Source organism: Cupressus sempervirens, chromosome 5 (genome assembly GCF_028749045.1).
Source record: "Cupressus sempervirens isolate cs-2001-9-10 chromosome 5, ASM2874904v1, whole genome shotgun sequence".
NCBI lineage: Eukaryota > Viridiplantae > Streptophyta > Pinopsida > Cupressales > Cupressaceae > Cupressus > Cupressus sempervirens.
In genome coordinates this window covers 672,756,486-672,769,306 of record NC_143122.1, presented here as the reverse complement: position 1 = coordinate 672,769,306, position 12,821 = coordinate 672,756,486, and the positions used below count along the sequence as shown (strand labels likewise).

Sequence of the window (12,821 nt, the reverse complement as noted above, 5' to 3'; positions counted from 1 at the left end):
TATTCAATTTTGATAGGTTGTGTTCATGTCATCTAGACTTTTCATTGCATTTAGTTATAATAAAGTCTTATTTTGTAAGGCACTTACATGATTTGGCACACCTATAAGCCATCATGTTCAAGTTGTAAACTAGCCTATAAGCTTGTAATTAGTTCATTTAATTCAATATTAGGATCATCTAAGTGTTTCATAGGGGTCACACAAATAGAAATGCATGGTAGTTTAATATTGCTTGCATAATACAAAGTTGCACTTTAAAAACTAGGAAATTCTAAAAAGTTTTAGAAGCATAACAATATTTTAAATATACAAGAACTCAAAAGGCCAATAGACACATTTATATATGCTTTTTTGGTTGAATTATATGAGAGGGAAAATGTATGAACAACAAAATGGGGATTTTTTGACAAGTTTGGATATAGAAACAAGAGAGATTTTCTAATTTTTGAAAAAAATGTTTGCCACTATCTAGTTTCCATTTGTATATGTAACCTGCTTAAGGTTTGAAACTTATATGTTTTAATAGATATTTGAATTATATTTCCAATGAATCTAGTTGGAGGTTCTAACTCTTCCGTATCAGGCAGAAATCCAAAATTTACTAAGCAATGGTCAAAATTTCTAGTATTCTTCATGCATTTTTTCTTGTTTCCAGCTTTTTCACATTTTTGTATGGAATGATAAGGATTTGAATGCTTTGCAAATGTTTAGGGGGTTTTAATGTCTTTCAAATGAATTAGATTTGAAGTCTTGAGATTCTAGTATGTGTGAGATATGCTAAAATCTTTGACTGAAGGTCTGAATATGATTGAAAACCAAGGGTTCTACAATGAAATTTGTTGTTTTTGATATCTCTACATCATTATAATTATTGTGATTATTATTATTATGAGTATTGGGAGAATCATTATTACAAGATTTGAAATTCTAATTTTGACTTTTAGACACAAAGGCATGTTCATTAGATATAAGAGTACCAAATTGTAACAACTTAGCTTCCTCATGATACAACAAATATTGAAAAATACTACACATTAATTGAGTAGATAAAGTAGGATTAACAAGTTGAGAATCAACATTAGTAATAAATTGTTGAAATTTCCTAGGAAGATATTTCTTTAAAATAATGGCAACTAATCTAATATTAGTGAGAGTAATGCTTAGACCAATTAGTTGACTTTTAATATAATCAAACATAAGTAGAAATTCATCTATATATTTAAAATTAGTATAACTTAAGTCTTCCAAATTGCCTTGCAATTAAGTCTTGTGTGATTAAAATGGTCTATCATACGTTTTCTTCAAAATATCCCAAGCTCCATAGTAGTAGTGCAATGAGCAATTAGAACATATAAATCAAGGTTAAGGGAGATACCAATGAGGCCAAGGTCTTCCAAATTTTTAGTGTTCCATGTGTCTTTCTCATCTTGCATAGCTAAGGCACCAAGAACTAAAGAAGTGTCAGTAGCAACATCTAAAATATGCTTAAATTGAAAGATAAAAGAAAGATGTGTTTTCCAAGCATGATAGTTTGAGTTATTTAACTTAATTTTAGAAATTAAGGACAACATTATTTTAACTTTGATGTAATTAAAAAAAATTCCCAATTAAAATAACTTTAAAAAACTCCCTTTTTTATATGTAAAAAATAAGATTTAAAATAAATAAATTTTATTAAACAAATTGAAATACTGAAAAATATTTAATAAGAATTTTAATCTTAAAGAAATTAAATCACTTTTTTTTAAAAAATAACTTAAAAAAAGCTTTAAGAACTTTTTAATACTTCAAAAGTTCAAAAAAAAGAGTCTTAAAAAGTTTTAATATTTTAAAAGGTTTTTATAAAAAAGTTTACTAATGAGGAAATGTTCCTTATTTTCAGTCAAAGTAAAGTCAAGACTACTTAATAATATATGCTATCCTTTACTATTTATAATGAATTTGAAATTATTAAACAAGGAGAGATTAAATGGAACTTTCCACGTGTTTATTTTGAGAATGAATTAACTCATTCAATATATGTTGAAATAATTGAAAACCAAATTTAGAGAAACTGTTACTTTTGGACTTGGAGAATAATAATATGTTAAAAGAGAATGTACAAAACAATATAATTATAGTTGGTGGCAACTATGATAACAATGATATTAATTTATTCTAAAAAGTTCCTTACAACTATAAAAATATGAAAGTCTTTTAAAAAATGATGGCAAAACATTACAAGGTTTTGCCAGATGTGGAGATATTCCAAACAAGTTATGATGTAAACATGTTCTCATCAAATGATACAAATTTTTATTGAGTATAATCTTTAAATATAAAGTAAAGAGGAAATGTAAAATGACGAAAAATAACAGTGAGGCCAAATATAAAAGTTGAGTTTTTAAAAAATTGTAAGAAAGGCAACGTGAAGAAGGTGGATAAGAAGATAGAAACACATTGCAAAACTATCAGAAGGAATGAACAGAGGGAGAGTGAGAGAGGCTTGCACGCCCAATAAAAACAAAACAAAGAGTGTAGTTTGGATGGGTAGAAAATGAAACTTTACTAACAATTTATTAGAATGCTTAGACCAAGAGAAGAAATGCAAGTAATATCAAAGGACAAGAAGCCTATGGTCAAAGAAAGGAATAGACTAATAAATAAGTATTATCTAGATTTGAAAAAAAATGGTTAGAACAAAAAATAGATATTAGTATTTTATAAAAGAAATCAAAAAATATTTGAATGTCAATTAAGTAGAAATATATGTGAAAAATGAATAAAGTAGAAAAAATATCTAAATATTAATTTATTTTTTGAGAATTTTAACTAAATGGATTAGAGTTTTTCTTTTCTTTTCTTTCTTTTAAAGTAATTTGCAAAACTAGAGATTAATGATACAATGAACTTTTTTTTTAATCTACAAGAATGGATTACTATTTTTCAATGAAGAAATTTAAAAATGAATAAATGGTCATAACAAAAAAAAAAAATCAAATTTTAAGAGTAAATTAGCATTATAAATAAATTGAAATAATTCCTGCAAAACAATAGTGTTAGATAAATGAATGTGGAGTAATTCTATCTCTTGTTTTGGTGGCAAACCTTCCAAAATAAGAAGGAAAAATAATAGATGTATAAAAATTACAAAAAAACAAAGAGCACTTTGACCATAAACCTTCCAAAGAGGATTATAAAAAAAATATAAATAAACCTACAACACAAAAGATTAGGAAACAAATGAAGTTTCAAAATTCTTACTCAGCAAAAGGTCTCTAATGTGGTAACCTTCACACAAGCTCAAAAATGGAATTACCAAGCTCTCATACCATGTAAGAAATCAAGAAAAATGAAACTAATAAAACAATCCAAGAGAGCTTGATGTGAGGAATTTACCATAAACCAAATGATGAACCTAATAGAGCAACAAGAATGGAGACAAGAGATTTGGAAAGGGGAAAGCAAAAAAAACCCCTTGTGTAATATTATGAATGGAACACAAAATCTCTAAGAAAGGAAAATGAAAGAATGTGGAGCAAATAGCTCATTACAATAACATCAAGATGATGTGTAGAAGAACTATTGAAAAATGAGTGTGGCATCTCTTTTATAGGGATGGGAAAGGAGTTGCATGTGTAATTCCCATTTCTATGAATGCCACTATTCATAATAAGTGTATGCAAAGTGTAAAGATCCTCTTAAGGAGGAATAACTATTTTTCTTAATAAAATAATTTAAAAAAATGAGTTGTCCTTACACATGGGTAATAGGACAAGAAAATGACATTCTCCACATGTGGACTAGAGGACAAACAATATAAGGATACCTTGGTTTATCCCATAAAATAAATAAATACAATGAGGGAAAGATTACTAGTTCTAATAGGACAAGAAGATTAAAGATATGAATTGAGTTTGATTTGACTGAGTCCAATTAAGCTTATTCATAGAACCAAAATTTGAAACCTTCATCTAGAGATCGAACTATGAGTAGTGAGGTTGAGAGATGATTTATCTAGATGAGTTTAGATTGTAGCTAAGCTCACTTTCAATTTGGAGCTTATTGGAACAAGTCAGAAAGTAATTAAGAGTCACTATTATGAAAAAGAAAGATTATTCTATGACAAAAGATGAAATCTATGTCTTCACAAAAAAATTCATGGAGAAAATTTTTGTGGAGCATGATCATGATGAAAGGAATCTATGGTTAACATTAGGTAGATTTTAAAGATTGAACATATGATTTTGAGAAGATATTTGATTTCAAAATGAAATTAACATCTTTTTCAATTTGTAAAAGTACACAATTTATGCAATTTCTAGTTGGATAAATGGAGTATGAACTTCATTATCTCTACATTGCGATTATCTCATAAGATTAGAGCACTCAGAAGCAATTTGACAAAGTGATTTCAAGAAAAAATCTACTTCAAAAAAAGGTATTTTATCATTTTCTGCACATAACTTCTTTGATAAAATTCTATTTGGTGTAATCATGGACATGTCATTAGTTTATAATTTTGAGAATGTTGAGAGATCTAAACTGTAGGTTATTCTTGTGAAACTTTTATAGGAAAACCCTAATTTGACTTATCAATAACTCTGAACAATGTAGTTTACTTGAAAGATGTAGGCATTTACTTGTCTAGTAAATTTGAAAATATTGGAGTAGAATTCATGAAAAAAGATAAAGAAATTGTTTTCAATCATGATATGATTGTAAAGTTTGGATATGAGCATCTGAAGGATTTAGACTTAGTCAGATATTACTTTTATCATGAAATTGTTTGTACATATATACATACATACATACATACATACGTACATATATATATATATATATACACACACACACACACACACACATATATATATATGTATATATATATACATATATACATATATGTATATATGTATATACATATATATACATATATATGTATGTATATGTATATATATATATATACATACATATATATACATATATATATGTATATATATATATATATATACATATATGTATGTATGTATATATATATTTGTATATATGTATATGAATGTGTAAGAATGTAACTATGTGTGTGTGTGTGTGTGTGTGTTTTTATAATTAGCCTTTAATATACAGTTTTGTCATTAGTCATACAAAATCACAAATATTATATTTTCTTCAATTTCTATGAAGATAATATTCTCAACAATCCCTCTTTAGTAATGAAGAAATTGAAGAATATATACTTAAGAGTGGACTCAGATTATATTAAGCAGAATTCATAATGCAAAGATTTGGATGGGAGAAGATGTAGTTGACATCTTTGTTGACCTTGTTCATTAGGTTACTAGTCTTAGAAAACAAAGTAGTGTACCAATTGGTGAGAAACTAGTTGAGAAGAAGGTGGAACTTAACACCAAGGTAGTTTCTAATGGTAAGACAATGGTGATCAACACTATTAGACAACATGATGTGAGGTTTTGGAGTAGAATCATTGCATATTATATTTCTGCAAATTCTAAGAGTGATGAGTTGTTAGTAGGCCTTATCTATGTAGCTTATAATATTTGCACTAAGAAGGACCAAGTAAATTTAAGCGAGATTCTAAGAGTACAACTCCTTGAGAATTTGGAGAAGATTAAGAGAACTAAGAATGGTGTATTTAGATTCTAGTCTCTGATTAATCATATATTCTTTCATGTACTTAAAATATTTCCATTTTTATCAGTTATAGAGATCATGAGTAGTGAAATATGCACTATGGATAAGATAAAAAATGTACGCAGAAGGCATCTAGTAGAGAAAATCTTGGATAGTAGTAATTTAATTATGAGGACATTTTAGAATGCGATGAAATAGAGATTTAGAATTGTACCTACAATTGTTGAAAGATTTAAGAATGATATATGTTTTATGTTGGATACAAACCTAGCTCATATTTTAAAGTAGCAAAACCTCGAGAAACATTTCTTGATCTCTTAGGTTATGAGTTAAGTGATGATGTAGCTATTGGTTACATTGATTTAATGTTGAAATCCAAAATAGATCAAGCATCTTACAGATTTGGTATATGAGGAGATAATTTATTCATCCTACAAGGCATCATTAGAGAAAGAATCTCATAAGAAGGTTGCAACTATAATGAAGAAAGCACTATTTAAGGCCTATATGTTAGAAGAAGAATAATAAGTAGTTAAAAAGACAATCTCTAGATTGAAACTAACTAGTAAACAAGGTGCAATGTGTGTGACACCTCTGTCAATTGGCTAAGCATCAAATGTATCCATTTTAGAAATTCCTACTAGAATAAAATATCCCATATGCTACAATATCAACCAAGAAACAAAGTGGATCTAAAAGGTAGTCAAAGATAGTTAACCAAAAAAGTTACTAGACTAGAGAAAATAAAGAAGAAATTGTTGATAATTAAAGATTCCAAAGATGATGAAGAAGAAGAGGAACAAGAAGACAATCAACCAAATAAAGTTATTGTTTCCAAGTAGCCAATAGGTAAAACAAGGCAACCCTAGAAATCAAAGATAAAGAAAATTAATATAGCCATTGTTAATGAATGAAACTTTGTGTAGATGAATAAGTTCTATGATTTGTATAATGACATTGAGAAAGAATAAATTGATATCTCTATTATGAGATATATGATTATTAACAATTTGAAATTCAAAGAAATTAAAGGTTTTGTCAATAAAAAAGTCTATGAAAGACTTATAGCAAAGAAGGTACCACTTTGGGAAGAAGATACGGAACTTTAGAAATCAATGATTAAAACTATGTGCAAGAATGAAGATGAAGAAGAAATAAAGAAATTGATGGGTAAACTAATACCCTATCTACGGAACAAAATGAGGGAAATTCTATTTATGGGTGGTGATAAAAATGTAATAAGAAGTGAAACTATGGAAACTATCAATAAAATAATGATTGAGGTAGAGGCAACTCCTACCAATGTAGAGAAAATTTTGGAAGTATTAATAAGTGGTTATACTATGCAAATTGATCAAACAAGTTTTATAGTTAAAATTAATGATAATCCTTTCATAATTTTTGAATAGCTTGAGCTTCATTCTAAAGGTATTTAGGATTAGCTGAGACTAATTGAAGAAGAGAAGAGATGGTTAGAAGAAGAATAGAAGATTGAAGAAGCCAAGCTGAAATTGCTTGAAGAGGAGAAGAAGTAGAAAGAAGAAGAAAAGAGGAGAGAAGAAGAAAAATAGAAGAAGTTGGAAGAAGAAAATAAATAAGTGGAAAAGAAAGAAAAAGAAAGAAAAGAAAGAGAGGAAAAGGAAGAAGAAGAGACAGAATCAAAGAAGGTAGTAGAGAAGAAACAAGAGGAAGATGAGGTGAAAGCATCTAGCTCATCCACTCCTATATCTCTTGCTAACCTTATAGGTGATGATGATGATCAATCTTACTTGATCTAATCTTTGAACAAGTTAATTGAGAAGAACACAACAATCAAGAGTTTACAAAGAGCATTAATCGAGGTGACTGACAGATTGCACAACACTTTGGTAGCCAGACATACTAAAGCAAATGCCAAATAGAGAGCCAAAGTAGTTGTAAAATAATTTGATGATGAGTTGACAAATTTTTTGAATGTTACTAAGTCTAAGACTCAAATTTTACACAATGCTAATCTTTTTAGCACTATTTGTGAAAACATATGGAATGATTTATTGAGTCTTGATTCTTGTATCAAGGAACTTTGAAGATGTCAACAAGTTGGAAAGGCACTACACATCAAATTTACTTTATCTCATAAGTAGACCAAATATTTGGATAGTAAGATTCAAGGGAAGCTAAGTGAGCTAGAAGCTCTAACTAGTTAGATATAGAAACCTTCTTGTAGAGTTGATGAGTTTAAAGGACAACTTGTTGGTGTTCTCAAGGACATCGGGAAACTAGAACTTGAAAAAGATAAAGTTTTGAGAAGATTATAAGAATTTAGAGAATTTATTGCTCTAAAGATATTAGCTTTTGAGAGATAGTTGGAGGAATGTGTTGAAGCAAAGGACACTTATTCAAATTTCACTTGCTCTGACCTTAATGTAGTTGAGATTTCATATGCCTTATGTAAAATGCTCACTACTATCAAAGAACCAAAGCACACATGCGAGAAACGTATGAATATTCTGAAGGAAAACTTTGATGATTGTATAAAGATAGTAGCAACTTGAGGCAACAAGTCAAAATTTTTGATAGTTTTTGGACATTCCAACCTCTGTCATTGATGTGAAAGGTCGAGAAGTTGTAGAAGAAAATTGTAGTAAGTTATTTATGTAGTAATCATATAGAAAGGAGGAACATATTTAATATGAATTATATGTAATAAATGATAAGTATTGTAAGTTTTGATAAGGTTCTTGTTACTTATCCAATTTTCCTTACTTTTTTGCCATCAATGCAAAAGGGGGAGATTGTTGAAAATTAGCTATATGTAGTGATGTAATTATCATCATTAATGATAACACATGATATACATTTTGTAGAAAACCTCATAAATAAAGATATCTAGCTTTTGGTACTCAAAAAACTATCTGTGTGAAATTGGTTTACAAGAATGTATTGTTTTGATGTATAACTTGTTTATATGATATTATCTATGACAGATATATTAGATGGAGACAATATTCATGTTGATGATGATGTGTATAACCTTGGACTTTAGTACAAAAAGTATAAAAAAGAGTTATGCAAGATTTATAGAACAACAGAATAAAAGATAACGGATTTATTTTATTTACAAAATAATTACTTGACCAATCAGGGCACACATCCTAGATATCTACTCTAAGTTGGAAAAATATATTGTGGTCCTAGTTGACCTAGAAAAAATTTATGGAAAGGCATGGTATCTATGCAAAGATATCTTGTGAGATTATTGTGAACTGATTTTGTAAGTAACATGTGAAAGTTGTAAATGTGAAGTTTTGTATCATTTACAAAAGTGAATTTTGATAACCTAATTTTGTGATCTAAGATCAAGCTGAGTTCATAGGTTGGATGAAAGAAAGTACAACATCCATACTTCTATATTTGAGGAACCTTAATTAATTGTTTAGGTAGTGAGCTCTTCTTGGCACATTGTACCACAACTCCTAACAGGGTTGGAATCTCCTAACAAGGATTCAAAGTTTCCTAACAAGGACTCCCATGTATTGAATGAGTTTACATACTCCTAATAGGGTCCATCTTCTAACAAGGAACATTTATATTAGTATGTTATCCTATGGGTATCATGCCCACGAAAGTTTTCCCTTAGCCAGGGTTTCCCAAGTTAACAAAATATGGCATTATGAGTTCTCTTTATGTATGGTTACTAGTACTATTCAACATTAATTATTTACTTTCTTATGCATGGTTCAAAGTTATAAATAATATGATCCAGTTGGCAATGAAAGTTTTTAGAATACTAATTTAGCACCCACTCCTGGTATTTCCTATTTCTAACACATCCCCAATTTACCACTTCAAAACCCTTGAACCTACATGAGGATTAAATAGATTGATAGTTATAAATTACCCCATTATAATGATAACCAAGATCCTAAAACTAAAGCCAAAGTAGCTAAGTGTTCCTAAGATAAAAAATGCTTTTGAGGTTGAATTACTCAAAACTTCTCCAAAGATATGTAAGACTACTAGATACAAACTCATCTGTTTAATGGCTAGTAAAAATGTTCACAAGGGGATGATAATTTTATTTATTTATAGTTTTATATATTTTGAATACCATAAGTTATACAATGGTAAAGAACCCAAGAATAAGGAGCCTTAGAAAGAGATTTTCTCAAAAAGAGGTTCTCTTCTTGCCTATTTAGTGTGGTATTAGAAGGAAAAATGACAATGGTGAAATAAGAATTCTAGAGTGGTATTGCAAAATTTAAACTTGAGAGAGGAATTTTTTAGATAATTATGTGATGTAGCCTAAAACCTTTCAAAATAATAATCAAAAAATATTAATACAAAACAGATTTTTAGAACACTATATTCTTCATTAAACTTCTCCAACTCTACTCTACCTTAGAATGAAAGGAAATGCCTACTTATTAAAATTATGATAATTACCATATTTGGCAAATTTTTAGAAAAATTAAAATTTTTCATTTTTGGTAATTTTCAAAACCCATCCTATGAATCCCAATTTTTCCCAAGAAAAGCCCCCAACTAAAGCTAGATGAATTGCCAACTAATCTATGAAATCAAGAATATGGTTTCAAATTTATTACAAAAAATAACTTTCTAAAAGAATGGAAAAAACAAAAAAACCCAATTTCAGAAGTCAACACAAAATTTTAGGCTCCCTAAAAAATGTCAAAACAACTACCTATCAAGCCAAGCTCAATTGAAAATCCAAATAAATCCTCATGCAATTGCCTATAAAATTTTAGCCAAAACCCACATCCAAGTCCAAAGTTATGACTCTGAAAAGTTGATGCATCATTATGAGGATGAGTATTATGAAGAAAAATAAGGATGGCTCACATTGAGAGGATGTTGGGGAGCATAGAAATATGGGAGGTGGTTAAGGTGGAGTTCACCTCAATGTAGATGAAAATGGGTATGACAAACTTTGGATCTAATAGATCATTCTCTTTTGCTTTTAATTAAGGAGACACTTTGGGAAATAATAAGTCTAGCCATAATCCATTTGAAAATGATGAAAGCATATCTAACATTAAAGTCCAAATTATTGATCTACATATAGAAGTGTCCAGGAGTTTGAAGATAGGGAAAATTTATTCATTAGCACAAAAATACAATGTACTCATTATATGCCATAGTAAAATAGTATCATAGAGAAGTTTTTCGTAGAATTAGAAACTAGTTACTAGTGAGTAATGGTGGGGTAGAGATTCTATTAAAGGATATTAGCTTTAGAACTATTATTTATTTTGTTCTATTATGTAGGATCAATAGAGAAGATAATAATCTAGGCTTTCAAATTTTTTTAATGTATTTTTTGATTTGTAATCAAGATAGTTATATTAATATAAAAAAAAGATTACAAAGACTAGTGGCGATTAAGAAGATATCCTATGTATCAAAAACCTCTAGAGCATAGTTACTTACAAAACCTAAATAGAGAAGTGTAATCATAGCTACCCCAATTTTGATTATAACCAAAGATTATAATTCAAGCCATAATAGGGTAAAAGCACAGATCTGCATAACTATTTAGGATACCAAAAGTTGTTTTGGTCAAATCTCATTTCTCTATCAAAACTCAATTTTTTTTTCAAAAACTAAAAATACCCTTTTATAGATATCAGATTCAATACCATCATTATATAAATTTTTGAGTATTTTGATTAGTTATAATATGTTATAATCTCAACATATTTTGAGTCGATATTTCAGCATTTCAGAAGATGCTCCCTTAAGAAAGGAAAATAAATCGTAAACCATATCAAAAAAATTAAAAAATCATATTTATGTTTAGAGGAGATAATCCTCTTCATGAATATGTAATTTTTTTTCAATAAGGTATAGATTTGATAGGGAAGATTTGACGAGAGGAAAAAAACTATTGGATTTCGATAAGGTCGAACTTGAGTAATTATAACAAGGAAATTATACATCAAAAAATAGTTATTTATTTTTTTGTTCCCCATCTATACATGTCATCTATAAGATATTTTAAAATTAGAACAAAAAAAGATGATTTGCACATACTTGTTTGATGGGAACTACACGCTATATTTTTTATAGTTAAAAAAGGGACTTCAAAATAAAATAAAATGAATAAATTCTTAATAAAAAAAAATTAAAAAAATTATAGGAAAAAAATTCATCCAACTCTATACATTTCATCAGTTTACGTCATCTTCATATTCCAAACACAAATACCATTTTTTTTTGTCATTAATGTTGTGCTGTCACATTTTGATATCTCATTTCTTTATAAAAGGTGACACAGGTTTGTGCTTTTATCCAACATCATATCAATAGTAAAAAAAGTACCATCCAATAATTTGGTAATAATAGAGCCAAACAAAGAGGTAGAAAACATGATAAAAATGGAAAAAAAGACCTATCCAAATCTAGGACAAAACTATTGAAATATTTACATGAACCATTTCATAGTCTCCTCCTGAGAGAAGCTAGGCAAGAGCTCCTCTTAAATATTCCCAGCCCTTCCCTTGCAATGTATTTAGAAGATTTAGCTCGCTCCATCTCTCAATTTTCCAGAAAAAAAAAATCCACCCCACCTTGCATGGAGAGCCACCCTACAAAATAGCCCCAATTTGTCACCCCAACTAGAAGTTGGAAATAATTCAGAGGGTTCCCTATTTGATACAATAGAGTTCCAAGCATGATTGCAATCTTCTTTGTCTTTGTGAAGCATAAATTAACACCTAGATTGTGGGCCTAAACTAAGGAATGAATGAAAGTAGTGAACCTTAACCACGTAGTTGTTACCACTTGCATGTGGGCTCTAGGTGGGTCAATTTTTAACCAAATTAGTAGGGGTTGTAGATTACTGGACTTACTAACAATTAGTGTCTTGGGATGGTTATCCATACACTACCAATATGCATCTCAACTTGATGGATGATATCATCAAATCCTACACCCTATTTAGAAAATAGACATTCCCTCACCACCATGCTAGCCTCCATTTTTTACATGGAAACCATCAAACCTAGGGCCATACGTAGTGAATAAATATTCAAGTTTGAGCTTAGAGTTAGGTCATTGTTCACATATTCTTGATGTAGGAGTATCTTGGACTACCTTCCTATCCTTCTCATCTTCTTTCATTTTGCAATTTATTGCCAAGTTGTAGTCATTGTCAAGCTCTAATTGTTGTCAAGTTGTAGTTGTTTCCC

General features: G+C 29.0%; 1 protein-coding gene across 1 annotated transcript in view; it reads right to left on the bottom strand.

Annotated features, from left to right (window-relative positions):
* LOC149557737 (uncharacterized) overlaps positions 1-12,821 on the bottom strand; it is a 180,122-nt gene that overhangs the window by 41,666 nt on the left and 125,635 nt on the right. The window lies entirely within an intron of this gene.